We start from the raw sequence: 23,471 nt of genomic DNA, 5'->3' as shown, positions 1-23,471 counted from the left end.
GGCTAGGAAAAACTCCCTAGAAAGGCCAAAACCTAGGAAGAAACCTAGAGAGGAACCAGGCTATGAGGGGTGGCCAGTCCTCTTCTGGCTGTGCCGGGTGGAGATTATAACAGAACATGGCCAAGATGTTCAAAATGTTCATAAGTGACAAGCATGGTCAAATAATAATCAGGAATAAATGTCAGTTGGCTTTTCATAGCCGATCATTAAGAGTTGAAAGCAGCAGGTCTGGGACAGGTAGGGGTTCCATAACCGCAGGCAGAACAGTTGAAACTGGAATAGCAGCAAGGCCAGGTGGACTGGGGACAGCAAGGAGTCATCATGCCCGGTAGTCCTGACGTATGGTCCTAGGGCTCAGGTCCTCCGAGAGAGAGAAAGAAAGAGAGAAGGAGAGAATTAGAGAGAGCCAAGATTTTCAAAATGTTCATAAATGACAAGCATGGTCAAATAATAATCAGGAATAAATGTCAGTTGGCTTTTCATAGCCGATCATTAAGAGTTGAAAGCAGCAGGTCTGGGACAGGTAGGGGTTCCATAACCGCAGGCAGAACAGTTGAAACTGGAACAGCAGCAAGGCCAGGTGGACTGGGGACAGCAAGGAGTCATCATGCCCGGTAGTCCTGACGTATGGTCCTAGGGCTCAGGTTCTCCGAGAGAGAGAAAGAAAGAGAGAAGGAGAGAATTAGAGAGAGCATACTTAAATTCACACAGGACACTGGATAAGACAGGAGAAGTACTCCAGATATAACCAACTGACCCTAGCCCCCCGACACATAAACTACTGCAGCATAAATACTGGAGGCTGAGACAGGAGGGGTCAGGAGACACTGTGGCCCCATCCGATGATACCCCCGGACAGGGCCAAACAGGAAGGATATAACCCCACCCACTTTGCCAAAGCACAGCCCCCGCACCACTAGAGGGATATCTTCAACCACCAACTTACAATCCTGAGACAAGGCCGAGTATAGCCCACAAAGATCTCCACCACAGCACAAACCAAGGGGGGGCGCCAACCCAGACAGGAAGATCACGTCAGTAACTCAACCCACTCAAGTGACGCACCCCTCCTAGGGACGGCATGAAAGAGCACCAGTAAGCCAGTGACTCAGCCCCTGTAATAGGGTTAGAGGCAGAGAATCCCAGTGGAGAGAGGGGAACCGGCCAGGCAGAGACAGCAAGGGCGGTTCGTTGCTCCAGAGCCTTTCCGTTCACCTTCACACTCCTGGGCCAGACTACACTCAATCATATGACCTACTGAAGAGATAAGTCTTCAGTAAAGACTTAAAGGTTGAGACCGAGTCTGCGTCTCTCACATGGGTAGGCAGACCAATCGGTAATCTGCATTTTTGGACACCGATTACATTGCAATCCACGAGGAGACTGCGTGGCAGGCTGACCACCTGTTACGCGAGTGCAGCAAGGGGTCAAGGTAAGTTGCTAGCTAGCATTAAACTTATCTTATAAAAAACAATCAATCTTAACATAATTACTAGTTAACTACACGTTTGATGATATTACTAGTTTAACTAGCTTGTCCTGCGTTGCATATAATCAATGCGGTGCCTGTTAATTTATCATCAAATCACAGCCTACTTCGCCAAACGGGTGATGATTTAACAAAGGTGCTATCATGAAAAAAGCACAATCGTAGCACCAATGTACAAAGACCGTAATTAATTTGCCTGAATTTTACATAATTATGACATATCATTGAAGGTTGTGCAATGTATCAGCAGTATTTAGACTTAGGGTTGCCACCTGTTCGATAAAGTACAGAACGGTTCCGTATTTCACTGAAAGAATAAACGTTTTGTTTTCTAAATGATAGTTTGACCATATTAATGACCTAAGGCTCGTATTTCTGTGTGTTTATTACATTATAAAAGTCTATGATTCGATATTTGATAGAGCAGTGTGACTGAGCAGTGGTAGGCAGCAGCAGGCTCGTAAGCATTCATTCAAACAGCACTTTCCTGCGTTTGCCAGCAGCTCTTCGCAATGCTTGAATGCACAGCGCTGTTTATGACTTCAAGCCTATCAACTCCTGAGATTAGGCTGGCAATACTATAGTGCATATAAGAACATCCAATAGTCAAAGGTATATGAAATACAAATGGTATAGAGAGAAATAGTCCTATAAATTCCTATAATAACTACAACCTAAAACTTCTTAACTGGGAGAATTGAAGACTCATGTTAAAAGGAACCACAAGCTTCATATGTTCTCATGTTCTGAGCAAGGAACTTAAATTTAGCTTTTCTACATGGCACATATTGCACTTTTACTTTCTTCTCCAACACTGTGTTTTTGCATTATTTAAACGAAATTGAACATGTTTCATTATTTATTTGAGACTAAATTAATTTTATTTATGTATTATATTAATATTAATATACATATTATATTATGTCTATATTATATATATACCGATTATGATTTTTCAATGCCGATGCCGATACCGGTTATTGGAGGACCAAAAAAAAGCAGATACCGATTTATCGGCCGATTTTTATATAAACATTTTTATATAAAAATCGTCCGATAAAAAATCAGCCAGAGAGAATGCCACCGTATCGCTTGTTCAAAGCGTCTAGTAGAGTACTTTTGCAAGTTTTAACCCCACGGTCTGTGTCAGACGTTTTGCTGAGCAGGCGATTCAATGCCATGACAGAGGGTATCACGTCTGCTGCAGACACAGTTGAAGAGCTTATTTCTCGAGTCAGTTGTTCGAATGGAGTTAGGAGTGTGTTCATGTTGTCAATGAGAGTCCACTGGTTTGTACTGATTGTAGTAGTCAGCTGCGTACACGTCAAGCACTAATTTTGTTCCAGCAGGCTCTCCATCATGTAAAATACTGTTCCATCTGGTGGAAACGTCTTGCTTAAGCCTTTTCATTTTCACTCCAAGCTGCTCCTCTATTGCTTGCAGGTGGCTGTATGCTAGCTGTGAGTGTAAATTACCCACTATCTTCGTACCTGTTGCCACTGTGTCAGATATGCTGCGTTGGTCCAAAACACCTTCGTTCACAGCCAGTTGCAGCGTGTGTGCCATGCATGGCAAACTGGCGACTCCGCATTCTTCCAAAGCCTTTGTCATGTTAAGTGCATTATCACGTAGCACAGCGTGGACTTTGACCTTGGGGATTTTAAAAGTTTCAAATTTTTTCTCATCAGCGGTATGAGAACCAGCACATTCTTGAGCATGCATTACAGCTTTCCTTAATACGAAATCCTCGTTGACCCACTGTGCTGTCAGACTCAGCATGCTCATGGCGCTGACGTCGCTGGTCCAAATATCAGTCGTGAAGCTAATAGCAGCGACGCCCATAGCAAGTAGCTCGTGGATGTGCGATTCAACAATACTGTGTAACTCCGGTAGGGGCTTGAGGTGCTCAACCAGTCGGCGAAAGCCAACATCATCCACAACAGAGAACGGTTGATTGTCAAGGGCCATGAATTTCATTATCTTGGCATTAATGGATTTTGCCTTTGAGTTGTCTCACTGAAATGTTCTTACTCTTTCAAATGAGTGCTCGACTTGAACTTGTTTAGTTGTTGGAAGTGTGAGCTTAGTTTTTTTCTGCTTTTGTTCCAAGTAGTCGCTGAACGTCTGGGGGTGATGCACTTTCAAATGAGTAATTAGGTTTGTGGTATTGAAAGATTTCACTTTCTCCCTTCCTCAGGAAATAATAGCAGCACAAACGTTGCAGATGGCCTTTTTGTTATCTTCCTTTGAAACTTCAAAATAGATCCACACCGCAGACATTGTGGGCTAGGTTAGGAATGCTGTGTTGCACATGTAGCGCTGTGCTTTTTCGTGGCGTCATTATGTCACCTACCTACGTTATATATATTTGCACTTCAGCTTTGACATTGGTTTTCGACATCGGCATTTAACTAGACATCGGGCCGATGTTGCCATTTTTGGCTAATATCGGCCGATTCTGATATTCTCACCGATATATTGTGCATCCCTATTTAAAACATAACTAAATACCAGTGAATTGAAAATGTGTCCCATCTATCTTTCTGTACAGCTGGACAGAAGGCAGATCACTCTGTCACTTCGGTGCCTCGGCATATTTTTTTGCTGCAGTTTATCCTCCCATCACCAGAGTATCTCATCAACACCGAAAATAACATTACAATGTAACCCAACTCATCTTACTTCTAAGGAAGGCCTACACCTATCTTTTTTTACTAGTAGCCTTCTGTGTTACAGTTCAGACTTAGTGAGAAGTGTGTGTCTCTGTTAGGCTGTGTGTGTCCGTGTTCGGCTAAGTGTGATATGGTGTGTGTGTGTGTGTGTTGGTGGGGGTACTATGTGAGAGTGTGGGGATGCTGAGAAGTGTGTGTGTGTGTATTAACTATCTAATTAAAATAAAGTAGAATAAAAAGATGTATTCTAATTTCATACATTTCACAAATTGTAACAAACTCTCAGTTTTTCATAAAGTTCATAATATGATCACCCTACCTTAAATTATTGTGCTTAAATTACTGTAATTATGTATTCCGTACTGCCTAATTTACATAATATAGCATTTCAATTGAATAAATGTTACTTTTATTTCAACCATCTCTGTGTTCTACATCAGCCCTGAAAATGTCATAACAATATGACCACCCTATTTGAGATATTGGACAAAACATGTTGCATTTAAGAATCCAGACAGGCCATTTGGTGCCATTTGTTGCCATTATTGACTAGGGATTAACACTGACCTGTCCGACCCTTTTGACCTTTTCCGATAACTTGAAAATAAGATAACTCAGCAATGGTAAATCCTATCATCATGAAATAAAGTGTTCTAAGTTCATGAAAAGCTTATCTATACCATGGAATACAAAGTTTAACACCAGAACTAAAGTTTAATTTTGTCCCCTAACACCCTACTGTAGGCCTAGAATGTTTACCCATATCCATCATACAGCCCTACGTGACACATTGTTGAAATTATAAGAAAAGTGCAGGAAATGGAGAAATTTATGAAAATGCTGACAATTATTTTTGATTGAAGTTGGATTGAACAGTATAAAACAGTCAGAATGGAGAATGCCCCATTGAAATCAATTAATTTATGGATATAAAATTTGTATTACTCAAAAACATAAAATACAGACAAATACTGTCATATCGTAAAAAAATGTGAATGTCCTGATTTAATGACTACAACTATTTGAATAACGATCTCAAGAAGTGACTACTTTTCTGAAACTATTGGATTGGCTGCCTTCAACTAATGGCAGGTCTGTATCTGGAACTGCATGTTGAAGACAGAAATAGAATGAATAGCGCACACACAATCTCCTATTCTATTTCAATCTATCTGACAGTCATATTTGATCTGCACAATACATTTCTATCTGAACAATCTGAAAATGTCCATTCTCCTGAATGTACATTGACCCAGGTGTACTGTATATAATCAAGTCAAACTAATTAATCAATTATATTTTGCACAGATAAGTATAAATAAATTGTGATGATCAACTACTGTATTACTCTTTCAAGTTGAAATAAAAAATCTCAGAAATGTTCCACACGCACAAAAAACTTTTTTCAATATTTTTTGGGCAGTTTTGTTTACATCCCTGTTAGTGAGCATTTCTCATTTGCCAAAATAATCCATCCACCTGACAGGTGTCCCATATCAAGAAGCTGATTAAACAGCATGATCATTACACAGGAGCACCTTGTGCTTGGGACAATAAAAGGCTAGCTTTTTCAAGCACAAATTTGCATCCTGTAGCTCTAACTCCAAAAAGTTTTGGGACACTGTAAAGTCCATGGAGAACAAGAGCACCTCCTCCCAGCTGCCCACTGTACTGAGGCTAGGTAACACGGTCACCACCGATAACTCCATGATAATCGAAAATTTCAATAAGCATTTCTCAACGGCTGGCCATGCCTTCCTCCTGGCTACTCCAACCCCGGCCAACAGCCCCCCCCCCCCCCCCAGCTACTCGCCCAAGCCTCCCCAGCTTCTCCTTCACCCAAATCCAGATAGCAGATGTTCTGAAAGAGCTGCAAAACCTGGACCCTTACAAATCAGCTGGGCTAGACAATCTGGACCCTCTCTTTCAGAAACTATCTGCCGCCATTGTTGCAACCCCTATTACCAGTCTGTTCAACCTCTCTATCGTATCGTCCAAGATCCCTAAAGATTGGAACGCTGCCGCGGTCATCCCCCTCTTCAAAGGGGGTGACACCCTAGACCCAAACTGTTACAGACCTATTTCCATCCTGCCCTGCCTATCTAAAGTCTTCGAAAGCCTAGTTGATAAACAGATCACTGACCATTTCGAATCCCACCGTACCTTCTCCGCTGTGCAATCCGGTTTCCGAGCCAGTCACGGGTGCACCTAGCCACGCTCAAGGTACTAAACGATATCATAACCACCATCGATAAAAGACAGTACTGTGCAGCCGTCTTCATCGACCTGGCCAAGGCTTTCGACTCTGTCAATCACCGTATTCTTATCGGCAGACTCAATAGCCTTGGTTTTTCTAATGACTGCCTCGCCTGGTTCACCAACTACTTTGCAGACAGAGTTCAGTGTGTCAAATCAGACGGCATGTTGTCCGGACCTCTGGCAGTCTCTATGGGGGTACCACAGGGTTCAATTCTCGACTCTTTTCTCTGTATATATCAATGATGTCGCTTTTGCAGCGGGCGATTCCCTGATCCACCTCTACGCAGATGACACCATTCTGTATACTTCTGGCCCTTCCTTGGACACTGTGCTAACTAACCCCCAAAGAGCTCCAATGCCATACAACACTCCTTCCGTGGCCTCCAACTGTTCTTAAACGCTAATAAAACCAAATGCATGCTTTTCAACCGTTCGCTGCCCGCACCCGCCCGCCCTACTAGCATCACCACCCTGGACGGTTCCAACCTAGAATATGTGGACAACTATAAATACCTAGGTGTCTGGTTAGACAGTAAACTCCAGACTCATATTAAACATCTCCAATCCAAAATCAAATCTAGAATTGGCTTTCTATTTCGCAACAAAGCCTCCTTCACTCACGCCGCCAAACTTACCCTAGTAAAACTGACTATCCTACCGATCCTCGACTTCGGCGATGTCATCTACAAAATAGCTTCCAATACTCTACTCAGCAAACTGGATGCAGTCTATCACAGTGCCATCTGTTTTGTTACCAAATCACCTTATACCACCCACCACTGCGACCTGTATGCTCTAGTCGGCTGGCCCTCGCTACATATTCGTCACCAGACCCACTGGCTCCAGGTTATCTATAAGTCTATGCTAGGTAAAGCGTCGCCTTATCTCAGTTCACTGGTCACGATAACAACACCCACCTGTAGCACGCGCTCCAGCAGGTATATCTCACTGATCATCCCCAAAGCCAACACCTCATTAGGCCGCCTTTCCTTCCAGTTCTCTGCTGCCAGTGACTGGAACGAATTGCAAAAATCGCTGAAGTTGGAGACTTTCATTTCCCTCACCAACTTTAAACATCAACTATTTGAGCAGCTAACCGATCGCTGCAGCTGTACATAGTCCATCTGTAAATTGCCCACCCAATCTACCTACCTCATCCCCATACTGTTTTTATTTTATTTACTTTTCTGCTCTTTTGCACACCAGTATCTCTACTTGCACATCATCATATGCTCATTTATCACTCCAGTGTTAATCTGCTAAATTGTAATTATTTGCTGCTATGGCCTATTTATTGCCTACCTCCTCATGCCTTTTGCACACACTGTATATAGACTTTCTTTTTTCTACTGTGTTATTGGCTTGTTTATTGTTTACTCCATGTGTAACTCTGTGTTGTTGTCTGTGTCACACTGCTTTGCTTTATCTTGGCCAGGTCGCAGTTGTAAATGAGAACTTGTTCTCAACTAGCTTACCTGGTTAAATAAAGGTGAAACAAAATAAATCAAATAAATAAAAGGACACCCTAAACTGTGCAGTTTTGTCACAACACAATGCTACAGATGTCTCAAGTTTTGAGGGACCGTGCAATTGGCATGCTGACTGCAGGAATATACACCAGAGCTTTTTCCAGATAATTTAAGGTTAATTTCTCTACCATAAGCCGTCTCCAACGTTGTTTTAGAGAATTTGGCAGTACGTCCAACTGACCTCACAACCACATTGTGCGAGCGAGCTGTTTGCTGATGTCAACGTTGTGAACAGAGTGCCCCATGGTGGATATAGGGTTATGGTATGGGCAGGCTGAAGTTCCGAACGACGAACACAATTGCATTTTATCGATGGCAATTTGAATGCACAGAGATACCGTGACGAGATCCTGAGGCCCATTGTCGTGCCATCCATCTGCCACCAACACCTCATGTTTCAGCATGACAATGCACAGCCCCATGTTGCAACAATCTGTACACAATTCCTGGAAGCTGAAAATGTTGCAGTTCATCCATGGCCTGCCTACTCACCAGAATGTCAACGATTGAGCATGTTTGGGATGCTCTGGATCGACAGCATGTTCCAGTTCCCGCCGATATCCAGCAACTTCACACAGTCATTGAAGAGGAGTATGACAACATTCCACAGGCCACAATCAACAGCTTGATCAACTCTATGCGAAGGAGATGTGTCGCGCTGCATGAGGCAAATGGTGGTCACACCAGATACTGACTTTTTTTTTTAATCCACGCCCCAATGTTTTTTTAAGGCATCTGTGACCAACAGATGCATATCTGTATTCCCAGTCATGTGAAATCCATACATTATGGCCTAATGAATTAATTTCAATTGACTGATTTCCTTATATGGACTGTAACTCAGTCAAAGCTTTGAAATTGTTGCATGTTTCATTTATATTTTTGTTCAGTGTATATACTGCAGAGTAATTCAAAGCCGTTTGCAAACATTGCAAACAGCAAGTTGATGCTTAGCAAAAACAATTTCAAACCTCTTTGTCCATCTGAGGGTAGGCCTAAGTGTTCTTGTTTCAAACACACACTATACCATCTTTAAAAGGAGAGTTTACTCCAAATACAAAATAACATGATTTTCCACCTACCTTGGCTGGAGTCTGATTAAAGAAGGCAGTTTTGGGATATTTAGTTTCCTTTCGACACTTAATAGTGTGGGGTTTTATAAGGTTTTTTTGACATGCTTAACTAACTATAAGCTAGTAGGGCTTCTTATGCATTAAAGGTTGAATTGCTGACTCATGTGAACCTGCATTTTCCATTGTTCTCACTCTTACCAGTGCTCAGGGCCTAACCATGAGGCCACAGCCTATGCAACAAATGTATCTGAGCTAAGATATGAACAGCAGTCTGAAATGTGTGTGTGTTAAAAAGGGCGCTGTGGGCGCTGTACTGTGTGACCGAGACTGTGCTAATCTTAGAGAGACACAGGAGGGGGGTGAATCAGGAGACTGCTGACCAGACAATAACAGATCAACTATACACACGAAGAACATATGTGAGGTTCTGAGTTATGCACTATAACCCAATACTATAACACACGTGATTGAATATTAGCAACTGTATTACATGTGATTGAATACTATAACAAACGTGATTAGCAACTGTATTAAATGTGATTGGATATTGACAAACTGTTGGTCTGGGCGCCTGGATGTCTGTGTGTGTGTGCTGGAAGTAACAGTTAGCTCAGATAAGAGTGCTGGGAAGCTGTAGTTAGCCTTGAGCGAGAACAGTGGACATTGTATACAGGTGCGAATATCTCAGACAATGTTATAAAACTGTCTGACCCCAGTCTCTGGGGTTAAAGAGCGTAATCTACACAGCAACAGCGACAGGACACCAGGGAGCGCAAAGGGGCTGGGACCAGCTTATGTGCCAACACCAACGATAGGCTGGGTGAGTCTAAACCACGCCCAGTCTCTACTCTGACAGGCCGGCTCGGAAGTGGGAACTAATCTCTGTCACGAGTATAATATACTATCTTTGTCAGGAACAAATCAGTTTTCTGTCTTATCCTGCGTGATGAAACATTGAACCCGTATATACGGAAAATGTATTTGCCATTTATTAACTTTTGAATGAAACAATTATTTTAACCAAGTTCAGGTGTGATATTGTTCCTATCTCAGTTGAACTTTCGCAACCCTAACAATTGGTGACCCCGACCGTGAACTGAGGGAACTTCGCTGGACATTGAGCCGCCAGCCTTTGGCCTAGACTGTCGCTAGACGGGGTCCTCTCACAAAAAGCCCGGGTCTACTAAAACACAGGTAAGCAGAAGCCTATTGTTTCAAAACTGAAATTCTGCACATTGGCGTTAACCAAATTTATTTTGTGAGAAAACCTAACTGGTGTAAGTTACTAAATTTTCGAACCATATGTTCATTACAGTAAAGTAAGGATAAAACTAAGTACGTATTATTTAATTACGTACTACTTGATGGCGAATGCATTTTCAATTGGCCAACAGAATAACAATGGAATGACTGTGTGTGTATGAAGTGAAATTAAAAGCCTGATTGTGTGTGTGTATGTATGTAAGCTAGGGTTGTCTCAAATGTCTATAATATTAGGGAAGGGAGTGAGGACAATGGCAACTGTCACGTTCCTGACCTGTTTTCTGTTGTTTGGTATGTGTTTATTGGTCAGGGCGTGAGTTTTGGGTGGGCAGTCTATGTTTTCTGTTTCTATGTTGGTTTTGGGTTGCCTGGTATGGCTCTCAATTAGAGGCAGGTGTTTGACGTTTCCTCTGATTGAGAGTCATATTAAGGTAGGTTGTTCTCACTGTTTGTTTGTGGGTGATTGTCGTCCGTGTCAGTGTTTGTCGCGCCACACGGGACTGTCTCGGTTTATGTAGTCTGTTCCTGTTCGTGAGTTCTGCGTGTATTTTATGTAAGTTCCATGTCCAGGTCTGTCTACTCCGTTTTGTTATTTTGTAAAATCCTTCCAAGTGTTTGTTTTCGTGTTTCATCGTTTGATTTAATAAATCATTATGTATTCACAACCCGCTGCACTTTGGTCAAATCACTACTCCTCCTCTTCGTATGAAGAGGAGGAGGAATGCCGTTACAGAATCACCCACCAAACCCAGATCAAGCAGCGGGTTAACGGACAGCAACGACAGCAGCAGTGGGTCAAGGAGGATTGGACATGGGAAGAGATTCTGGACGGAGAAGGACCCTGGGCAGAGCCAGAGGAGTGTCGCCGTCCCAAGGCGGAGCTGGAGGCATCTAAAGCGGAGAGGCGACGATATGAGGAGGCAGCACGGAAGCAAGGCTGGAAGCCCGCAAGTACAACCCAAAAATTTCTTGGGGGGGGGGCTAAAGGGTAGTGTGGCGAAGTCAGGTAGGAGACCTGCGCCAACTTCCCGGGCTTACCGTGGAGAGCGAGAGTACGGGCAGACACCGTGTTACGCAGTAGAGCGCATGGTGTCTCCTGTACGTGTTCATAGCCCGGTGCGGGTTATTCCACCTCCCCGCACTAGCCGGGCTAGAGTGAGCATTGAGCCAAGTGCCATGAAGCCGGCTCAACATATCTGGCCTCCAGTACGTCTCCTCGGGCCGGTGTACATGGCACCAGCCTTACGCATGGTGTCCCCGGTTCGCCAACACAGCCCAGTGCGGGTTATTCCACCTCCCCGCACTGGACGGGCTACGGGGAGCATGCAACCAGGTAAGGTTGGGCAGGCTCAGTGCTCAAGGGAGCCAGTACGCCTACACGGTCCGGTATATCCGGCGCCACCTTCCCGCCCCAGCTCAGTACCACCAGTGCCTACACCACGCACCAGGCTTCCAGTGCATCTCCAGAGTCCTGTTCCTCCTCCACGCACTCTTCCTGTGGTGCGTGTCTCAAGCTCAGTGCCTCCAGTTTCGGCACCACGCACCAGGCCTACTGTGCGCCTCAGCGGGTCAGAGATCCGTCAGCCCAGTGCCATCTGAGCCATCTGTCTGCCCAGCGCCGTCTGAGCCATCTGTCTGCCCAGCGCCTTCTGAGCCATCTGTCTGCCCAGCGCCTTCTGAGCCATCCGTCTGCCCAGCGCCTTCTGAGCCATCCGTCTGCTCAGCGCCTTCTGAGCCATCCGTCTGCCCAGCGCCTTCTGAGCCATCCGTCTGCCCAGCGCCTTCTGAGCCATCCGTCTGCCCAGCGCCTTCTGAGCCATCCGTCTGCCCAGCGCCTTCTGAGCCATCCGTCTGCCATGAGCCATTAGAGCCGCCCGTCTGTCCCGAGCCATTAGAGCCGTCCGTCAGTCAGGAGCCGCTAGAGCTGCCCTACAGTCATGAGCTGCCCTACAGTCATGAGCTGCCCTCCAGTCATGAGCTGCCCTACAGTCATGAGCTGCCCTACAGTCATGAGCTGCCCTACAGTCATGAGCTGCCACTCAGTCATGAGCTGCCACTCAGTCATGAGCTGCCACTCAGTCATGAGCTGCCACTCAGTCCGGAGCTGCCACTCAGTCCGGAGCTGCCACCCAGTCTGGAGCTGCCACTCAGTCCGGAGCTGCCATTAGTACAGAGTTGTCCCTCTGTCCTAAGCTACCTCTCTGTCCGGAGCTACCTCTCTGTCCGGAGCTACCTCTCTGTCCTGAGCTACCTCTCTGTCCTGAGCTACCTCTCTGTCCTGAGCTGTCTCCTCTATGTAGGAGGGGCCTTAGTGAAGGTTCCTGGACCATGGTCGGGGGCGAGGGTCGCCACTCAAAGGACGCTAAGGAGGGGGACAAAGACAGTGGTGGAGTGGTGTCCTCGTCCACCGCCGGAGCCGCCACCGCGGACAGATGCCCACCCAGACCCTCCCCTTGAGTTGTAGGGGTGCGCCCGGAGTTCGCACCTTGAGGGGGGGGTTCTGTCACGTTCCTGACCTGTTTTCTGTTGTTTGGTATGTGTTTATTGGTCAGGGCGTGAGTTTTGGGTGGGCAGTCTATGTTTTCTGTTTCTATGTTGGTTTTGGGTTGCCTGGTATGGCTCTCAATTAGAGGCAGGTGTTTGACGTTTCCTCTGATTGAGAGTCATATTAAGGTAGGTTGTTCTCACTGTTTGTTTGTGGGTGATTGTCGTCCGTGTCAGTGTTTGTCGCGCCACACGGGACTGTCTCGGTTTATGTAGTCTGTTCCTGTTCGTGAGTTCTGCGTGTATTTTATGTAAGTTCCATGTCCAGGTCTGTCTACTCCGTTTTGTTATTTTGTAAAATCCTTCCAAGTGTTTGTTTTCGTGTTTCATCGTTTGATTTAATAAATCATTATGTATTCACAACCCGCTGCACTTTGGTCAAATCACTACTCCTCCTCTTCGTATGAAGAGGAGGAGGAATGCCGTTACAGCAACATTAACCACCGTGAATGACGAGATATTGGAGATAAGATAAGATTCTAATAATGGAACGGCAATATACCGGATTCACGGATTTTTATGTGGTGTGTTGGAAATAAAATAAATTGTCGCTTAATGTTAAAAGTGGACGGCAACATAGTCCAGGGAAAGGCAGAAGAATTGGAGATAAGATAAGTCTAGGTGGTCCCTCGACGGCAATTCACTGTATAAGACATGTTCCCTGTAACAAGTGAACGGCAAAACATTGGAGATAAGATAAGATGGGTTTATGTGCACATATTACCTACGGCAGTGTTTTGGAGATAAGATAAGATTCACTGATTGAATAAGACGTGTTGGAGATAAGATAAGATTCACTGTATGATTTTTTTTGCTTTATGATTGAACTGTACGTTTTAACTGTGTCAGGCTGCTATAATAACAGAAAGTGAGGTCATGCATGTAGATTACATAACCATATATACTTAAGTCACACATTAACCACGTACTATAATCTCACATTATTTGTCACGGACACTCTAGTCTAACTAGGTAATAACAGATAAAAACAAAAATTATTAAACAAAAGATATAATAAGAAACAGGTATGTGTCAAATTGAAAAGGTGGCTGGGTGAAAAGCTATACAGAGAATGGACAGAAGAGGGCAGCATTGCCACACTCAACGGTCTCCCAGTCGACGGGGAGCCTGTTTGAATGCTGGTTACATAGAGAAAAACTTAAAACCAATTCGGAGTAGAGAGAATACATTTAATAACTTATTTAGGTTAAATTTACAGACTAATGTTATTATTGTTATGGATTGGCTGACATGCGATATAAATTTAGCGAAGTATATGGTAAGTTTACACTTTGGAGTGGAGTAAGTTGAGAAGTTAATTTTACTTATACGATAGTTTTGATGCAAAACTCAGTTGGAGTAAGTAGATGTTTTGCCTAGAGGCATGAATAAGACAGTTAGTTTTGGTATTGTATTGGCTACTAATTTTCAGGGTACGTTGCTGGAGACAGGATGATTTGTTTTGTAACGACGTAAAACAACGTCATTAGGTGGGATACACGATTACGTTACTCGAATGGATTTGGCCATTGTTCAGGTACACTATTTTCTTTACTTCTTGCAGTATAATTTTGATTAAGAGATGTTGATTGACGTTTTATATTCTATTCAAGATCAAACCTTTGTGACCCGTACTATTGCCTGTTGCAGTTAGTCAACAATGTTTTACAGTCGAACCCGTACTATTGCCTGTTGCAGTTAGTCAACAATGTTTTACAGTGAACACAGGTTGAGCGCTAGTGAACGCATGTCTTGATTTGAACTATACTAATCTATTTGATAAAATTACTAAACCTATATATTCAACATTTGATAATGATTGGCAAATCCGTATATTTAACCACAACTTTGAATTTAGCATTGGGTATTATAGGAGGAACGGGATACAATTTGTACTTTCCCCACCGGGTGTGGCCGTATCAAATTATGCCAGAAAAATTGGTTGTTGTGTCATTTAGAGGGAAAATGCGTGCATTATAGCTTTGAGTCACTTTTCAAAAGTGGCTAAAAGTTATTGGTTTTTGGTTAGGTGACACCAGGGAATTCGAACAAAAAGTAAACGTATTCTAAACGTGATCTGTTTTCATTATGGGAAACAATGAACGGCCCGCAAACTGGTATGTCTGGGAGTTTTTTATTTTTATTTTAGAGGGACAGTACACGTTTATCACAGTTGTGTGAGTGTAATGGCATTTTGGGGAGGAAATTTGGAGAAAAGACTGAATGAGTTACATGAAACATCGGGGAAATTTAAAACGAATGATTTGAGGGTATTATCATAATTATTAGATTTTGTTTTTGTAGTAAACGTTTGGGTTAAGGGGATTTCCGTGTTCCCGGAGACAAAATATCTTAAGGGGGTACTCTCGTGTGTGGAGTGTTGGGAGTTTTATTTTCTGAGTTTTATTTAGACAAGGGAATTTTTTAAGATAAAGGGGTTCTTTAATAGGTCTAGACATGGTATGGAACACGAATGTAAGGGGGTGGTGTAACCTTTGACCTGTTTTCATTGCATTCCCAGGTGGTTTGATCACCCACAGGGGGGGGCAGTGAGGATAATGAATTTGTGGTCATTTGGGATACTAGTTTTGAGGTAAATTGATTATAATGGAGTTTATAGCTCTTGAACATAATTGTAGTTTGAACCACAGAGGAGTCAGGATTCTGTTTTTAAACATTGGCTATGACGGTTTTGAATTGGCTATTATTGATTTGGTATTACAACAGAAAAATTCCCATTTGTCATCGATAATAAATGGGGGAAGATATGATGCATTGAAGTTTGAACAGAAATACATAAGCATTTAAATAAAGGATTTGATATGGTTAGCATTTGTTTTGGCCATTAGAAGATTTTTATTTAAATAGTATTAAAATTGACAGGGGTATATGACATATGTGATGATTTAGGATTATTGATAGGATGGAGATAGGTTGATTAAGTTTATGTAAGGACTTTAGAGATTGACACTATAAGACATGTTGTTGTTTTTTAAATCCATGATTTTAGATAAAGTCAAAACAGTGAGACACTTAGGAACACATAGTTGTTATTGACTATTATGAGAAAAAGGCAGACAGAGGGGTCTACCCCGCACTGTTGAGACTTTGAAGGTTTGAGAGCAGAGTGGAGAGGGGGGACCAGGAAATGAGCAAGGTAGGCTGTGAAATAAGACAGGAGAGAAAGGGGTTAACATATATAAGCAGCACAGATACATTTTAAAGTAGATAAGTCACTTGACAGAGAATTGGAAAAGGATAGATATGAATGGACGCCCAAGGGAGAATTGGATATGCGGCGAATGAAAGGGGCGTTCCTATATGATAATGTCATAACATAAGGATATTTTACTAATCTTACCTAAGTCATTATTTAGAGTAGGTAAGGTTGTTACCTGGCCAGAGCCAGGTATCAAAAGGGGGAGGGGTACATTGTGGTTTAGGATAGGATGGGGCCTATTGGATAATAAACTAATTTAAAAAAATAAAATAATAATAATAATAATAATAATAATAAAAAATCTAGCTAACAAATAGGCATAGAAGTTAAATATATAATCAGATAGAACAAATGAGAAACTGTTTGTTAACCAAACCTGTATGTCCAAGATTTTATGCATTACAGGTGAATTAAAGGAGAAGGTGATTCACTCGACCTGGGGGCATATCGCGCTTGGAGGGTGAGACACACTGACACTGTCGAACAATCACAGGGGTAGGAGCAGAACCAGAACCAACAGGGTACTGGGGGCCAAACTCTCTACTGAAGATTCCCTGACCCCGTCCTCTCATCACTGTGTACGTTCATAGAAGTGAAAGTGTTGCTTGATCTCTGGCTGATGATGTGTTCTCTGGGAGAGGGTGGGGCTTTACAGGACTGCTTGTAGTACTGAGCTATCTAATTGGGATACGATGGGGATGGTTACCATCACAGTACTGCCAGAACCACCACCAGTTCCAACAGACCGGGGTTCAGCCGGCCTCCTCCACCACTTTAAGACCAAGTCCCACACCATCACCTAAGCTCTCCAATCTGGTACAGGTAATAAATGTAAAAGACATCTCAGATAGTGACCAATTGGGGACTGAAACTGGTTATGAGGGAAGGGAAAATATGTGGTTGGCCTATATGAGATACACAGCCAAAACACTTCATAGAAAGGACTGTGTCGTATGTGGACATGCCAGACCTATTCTGGCTGCTTACCCATTTGCCCTAAGTAATGGGGAAGGTTGGATGTGCATATTGGAAAGTTTAAGTCAAATTCAACCCTGTGTAAAACTCTGAGTCTTGTGTTCCCAGAAGTCCCTCCCCAGAAGGCACCGTGGGGAGTTGAGGCATATGGGGGAAATTACAGCTGTATCACTGGTACAGGTAGGGGTATAGACTATGGGAGGCTCCCTACTACTGACTGCATCACTAATGTCACTATTAACTAGAGGTGTTGCTGATGTATGGTGGATGTGTGGACCTGCCAGGCGGTTGACCCCCATTTTGAAAGGAGACTGGCAGGGCACATGTGCTTTGGCCAGTCTGATAACACCATTGACTATTATTGAGGTTACAGCTAACCACCTCCTGGGAGCTGCACATGACACAGAGGCTCGGGACCAACCCAGGAGACGGCAGAAATGTGACGCTCCTTGGTCCGAGGGTACAGATAACATCCACACCAACCTGTTGGGGTCCCAATAGGGGTCCCCCACTAATTCCAGACATTAAACAGGAATGATGGCCTGTGGCATTTATTGCCCATTATTGGCCCAGCTATTGTTGATGCTAAGCAGAATGCCTGGATCAATTATATCTACTATAGTCAACAATGATTTGTTAACTACACCCACACTGCACTTAAGGGGATGGCTGAACAATTGGATGCCACCTCTCGAACTGCTAGACAAAATAGACTAGCACTAGACATGATTCTGGCCAACCAGGGGGGTGTTTGTAAAATGTTTGGAGAACAATGTTGCACGTTTATCCCTAACAATACCAGTCCGGATGGGAGCATTTCAAAAGCTCTGAGCGGGTTGGAAAAGTTATCTGTGGAGATGAAGGGTCTTGCAGGTGTGGAGGAGAGTGGACTGTTCTCCTGGCTGGGTGGCTGGTTTGGTGAGTACACTGCATTGATGGTTACTGGATTTCTGACCCTAATAGTTGTATTTCTTATATTAATGTGCTGTGCTGCATGTATTATCCCCTGTTTGAGGAAATCTTTTACAGATGTTGCGCACGCTGCAGTTATGATGCCACTGTTTGCTCACGGGGGGATGCTGAGACTGTCTTGACAGAGGATGATCCATGGTTTGCTATAAAAGAATAGAAATAAAAATTTGCTAATTTTTAGTTTTAATTCACAATATATCTTTGTAATCTTTTACCCTGTATGTTGTCCTACCTTATGTCAAGGTTTAAATTTCCTGGGTGGGAGGTAGCCAACCTAGTACCTGTTAGGGGTAGCAGGGTGGACTAGATGGTTTTTTATTTTCTATACAATAAAGGTGTGTTTCTTTTAATCTTTGTATTCTGAGATCAAAAGGAGGAGTCGAAATGCAACTTAGCGTATATCATTTGTTGATTTTTTCTTTGTTGATTAAAAAATAAAATAAATAAATTAATTAATAATAAACTTTTTATTATTTTCATGAAATGCTATTAACATATTACTATAATGAGTGACACCCTTGTGGGTGTCAAAAGGGGGAATCAAAATTTCTATGTAAAGAGATCTATGAATAACACTGTTCTCCCTAAGAAGGTTATAAGTTCCTGGGTGGTAACGAGCCCACCTAGTATATGGAAAAGGGATGAAATGTTTATTGTATGTGACACCTTTCAGGTGTCAAACAGGGGAATCAAAAATGTCTATGTTGACACCTTTTAGGTGTCAAACGGGGGATTGTGGGGTTTTATAAGTTTTTTTTGACATGCTTAACTAACTATAAGCTAGTAGGGCTTCTTATGCATTAAAGGTTGAATTGCTGACTCATGTGAACCTGCATTTTCCATTGTTCTCACTCTTACCAGTGCTCAGGGCCTAACCATGAGGCCACAGCCTATGCAACAAATGTATCTGAGCTAAGATATGAACAGCAGTCTGAAATGTGTGTGTGTTAAAAAGGGCGCTGTGGGCGCTGTACTGTGTGACCGAGACTGTGCTAATCTTAGAGAGACACAGGAGGGGGGTGAATCAGGAGACTGCTGACCAGACAATAACAGATCAACTATACACACGAAGAACATATGTGAGGTTCTGAGTTATGCACTATAACCCAATACTATAACACACGTGATTGAATATTAGCAACTGTATTACATGTGATTGAATACTATAACAAACGTGATTAGCAACTGTATTAAATGTGATTGGATATTGACAAACTGTTGGTCTGGGCGCCTGGATGTCTGTGTGTGTGTGCTGGAAGTAACAGTTAGCTCAGATAAGAGTGCTGGGAAGCTGTAGTTAGCCTTGAGCGAGAACAGTGGACATTGTATACAGGTGCGAATATCTCAGACAATGTTATAAAACTGTCTGACCCCAGTCTCTGGGGTGAAAGAGCGTAATCTACACAGCAACAGCGACAGGACACCAGGGAGCGCAAAGGGGCTGGGACCAGCTTATGTGCCAACACCAACGATAGGCTGGGTGAGTCTAAACCACGCCCAGTCTCTACTCTGACAGGCCGGCTCGGAAGTGGGAACTAATCTCTGTCACGAGTATAATATACTATCTTTGTCAGGAACAAATCCGTTTTCTGTCTTATCCTGCGTGATGAAACATTGAACCCGTATATACGGAAAATGTATTTGCCATTTATTAACTTTTGAATGAAACAATTATTTTAACCAAGTTCAGGTGTGATATTGTTCCTATCTCAGTTGAACTTTTGCAACCCTAACAATAGCCATATTTCGTTACTTTTTGAACTCTCAGTAACACTTAACATTAAACTGTTCTTGTGCCTGTGTAATAAAACTGTAATTAACTTTGGAGCAACATTTTATTAGCATGTTGTTACATAATACTTTGGTAATTATATTTTAATTCCATAGCAATGAGCTGAGTTTTTGTAACTACTGTACACAAGAGTGACTGTGACTGTTCCATATTCCCCTTATGTAATAACTCCATTATTATGCAATTATAAAGCAATTTCCAAAGTCCTATGTAACAACAATGTTGCTATTGTAATAATCACAAAGTTACTACACATGTATAGGAACTTGATGTCAAGTGTTACCGCATTACCTTATGTCTCAGTTTGTCGTGTCTTTACTGTCATTAAATTGAAGACTTATAGTTTTTTTTCAAAGATTCTCTGTAATTAGTTATTACGCGATCAACTAAATAATAACGTAACTAATTAACTAGGAAGTTGGGGCACCAGGGAAAGTATTCAGATTACAAAGTTCTAATTTCCCAATATAACCTTTCAGATATTTTCATATCTGATCGATAGTCTTCTGATTAATGATTTATTTAATTTACCTCACGTTAGTCTCATTCCAAACGTCGTAAATTGTTGGTTATCTGCACGAACCCAGTCTTCACTATGAGTCATCCATACATCAATTGTCTTAAATCATTTATTTATTACTAACTAAGTAATTCACAGAAATGCATAAACAAACAAACAAACTTAAAATGGTTACATGAAATGATAGGAGAAATATGCCCTAGTGGGCTGAACCGGCATGGCGGCTTTTTAGACAAAGGGAAAATTGGGGGTCGACTAAGAAGTCACTACAGAGTTCATAATTATAACAATTGACATGCTAATCCTTTACATATGAACGCTCACTCATTCGGGAACAATTGCAATCAATATATATATATTTACGCTCAGTGTGTCGTCTTGATCGCTGGAGAAAAGTTAGTTTCTGTTGGAGAGTTTCGTCCGTCTTTCTCTCTCTCTGTCTTGATTAGAGGAGATAGTTCAGAGGGACATTCATTCGTTTCGTTATAGAGTGGATGTTTCGGCGGTTGTCGTTCTTCGCGTTCAATGATACCGAATTCCTAGCTGCAGACTAGTAGTCAATATCAAAGACTTGTTCTTATTCTGTCGGTATAGACTAAGAGTTTAACCACGTGGTATGGTTAAAAGATTCAGCAATGGTACACAACCTTCGTTCCCCTCCTAATGGAGAAAAACATGGTCTAGTGATAATTTCTCAGAGTTGGGTTTTTATTAGGATTGCAGAAAGGGGCGGTCCCAGGATGTCTGACCCAACTGGGCTCAGGGACGGGTCCTCGGATTTAGTTCGAATCAAAAGGAATTGGATTTTTCTTCATTAAACAGTCCAAAATCATATTACACAATTATACAAACAGTATCATACTCACTCATTCATCTTATACAACAATTAGATGTAAACCTCATATCTGAGGCTATTATATAAACAGCGGTATGGTAATGTAGCCACACAGTCTCCCATGAGTTTCCCAAGTTGTGACAAACGGACCAGTTAATAGCTGGAATCTTCACCGATCTTTTCTACTTTTTCCGGAACATGAAATCTGTTCGTACCTCAAGTTCTGTGAGGTGGAAGAAACCCCTTTGTTCTCTATGAAAGTTTTACCCTCTGCTATACTGTGTGTCCATGAGGAGATTCTCAGGAATTTACGACATCTCTCTGGCCACAGCATGGGTTGAAGGAGGAAAGGGGGAGCCAGGGAGTGGCAGGGAGAGGGGGATGGGGCTTGATGTACCCAAACAGGCAACGTCATGACAAGTTATTATGAAAATATATGTGTTAGTCATTCTTAAGCTGCAAAAGTGGTCTACTCTAAAGTTGTGATGATTCAATGTCCCTCATGTATTTAATGTAATTCTAGCTATAGTCTATATTAAGATTCATATCTAAGAGCCCTCCAAACCATGTGCTAATGATCATTCAGTATATTTACATGAATTCAACTAACTATTGTAGTTTTTGTTTTTTCATTAAATATTTGGCAGCCATCAAATAAATATTTATTTTGTTTTCAAATACCTTACATATATTCAAATACCTTCAAATATTATTTGGTTTACTGAGACCTGTATTATATATCAAAGAAAATACTGTAGTTGGCTTTTAGTTGAAACTCTACATAAACTATATTAGACTATCTCAAGTATTTGAAAACATTTATATACAACTATTTTCTGCCCAGGTCTGCTGTCCATGAAGCCTACTGACACCCCGGTGGACATATGCTATAGCCGTACAGTAGCCTAGTGCTAAGCTGCATACACTACTGTTTAACCTGTTTGGGCTGCAGGGGCAGTATTGAGTAGCCGGATAAAAGGTGCCCATTTCAAACGGCCTCGTACTCAATTCTTGCTCGTACAATATGCATATTATTATTACTATTGGATAGAAAACACTCTCTAGTTTCTAAAACCGTTTGAATTATATCTGTGAGTAAAACAGAACTCATTTTGCAGCAAACTTCCTGACAGGAAGTGGAAAATCTGAAATCGATGCTCTCTTCTAGGGGCTGCCTATAAAGGTCCTTGATATTTATTAGATTACATGCACTTCATACATCTTCCACTAGATGTCGACAGGCAGTGAGAGAAGAAATTGAGTGTATAACTTGATCTGGGCTCGAATAAATGCTCTTTGTATGACGTGTCACCAGTTTCCTGTTTTCTGGAGAGCGCGCGAAGGGACCTGGTTTTGCCTTCTGTACAGCTGTCGTTATAGACGACTAATATCTCCGGCTTTGATTTTATTTGATACATGTGACAATATCATCGTAAAGTATGTTTTTTCAATATAGTTTCATTAGATTATTGAAATTTTTTCGGGACGTTAGGCGTGTTGCGTTGTCTGCGTATGTTCAGGAAGGAGAGCTTAGCGCCACTTTGCTAGCTTTCCGTGCTAATTGACTGGAGAAGAGGACATTCTAAATCCAAACAACGATTGTTCCCGACAAAGGACCCCTTGTACAACATTCTGATGAAAGAACATCAAAAGTAGGACCCATTTTATGATGTTATTTCATATATCTGTCGAACATGTTGTACTAGTAGGTTGCGGCCAGGTTTTGGGCACGCTCTCGCCATAACGTAAACTGCATATCGTAATGAAGTTATTTTTAGAATTCTAACACGGCGATTGCATTAAGAACTAGTGTATCTATCATTTCCTATACAACATGTATTTTTTAGTTATGTTTATGAATAGTTATTTGGTCAGAATATGTGAGTGCCAGAAAAATATCCGGACGTTGTGGGAAAAAGATGCTACGTTAGCACAATGTATAACCACTGATTTCAGCTCTAAATATGCACATTTTCGAACAAAACATAAGTGTATGTATAACCTGATGTTATAGGACTGTCATCTGATGAAGCTTATCAAGGTTAGTCAAAAATTATATATCTTTTGCTGGTTTGTTACGATCGCTAACTTTTGCTGCTGGGGAATGGCTTGTGTTTCTGGCTATTGTGGTAAGCTAATATAACGCTATATTGTGTTTTCGCTGTAAAACACTTAAGAAATCGGAAATATTGGCTGGAATCACAAGATGCTTGTCTTTCATTTGCTGTACACCATGTATTTTTCAGAAATGTTTTATGATGAGTATTTAGGTATTTGACGTTGGTGTCTGTAATTACTCTGGCTGCTTCGGTGCCATTTCTGACGGTA

Source organism: Salvelinus namaycush, chromosome 1 (assembly GCF_016432855.1).
Source record: "Salvelinus namaycush isolate Seneca chromosome 1, SaNama_1.0, whole genome shotgun sequence".
NCBI classification, from domain to species: domain Eukaryota; kingdom Metazoa; phylum Chordata; class Actinopteri; order Salmoniformes; family Salmonidae; genus Salvelinus; species Salvelinus namaycush.
The sequence above is the reverse complement of the archived record's forward strand: the minus strand, read 5'-3'. Positions refer to the sequence as shown.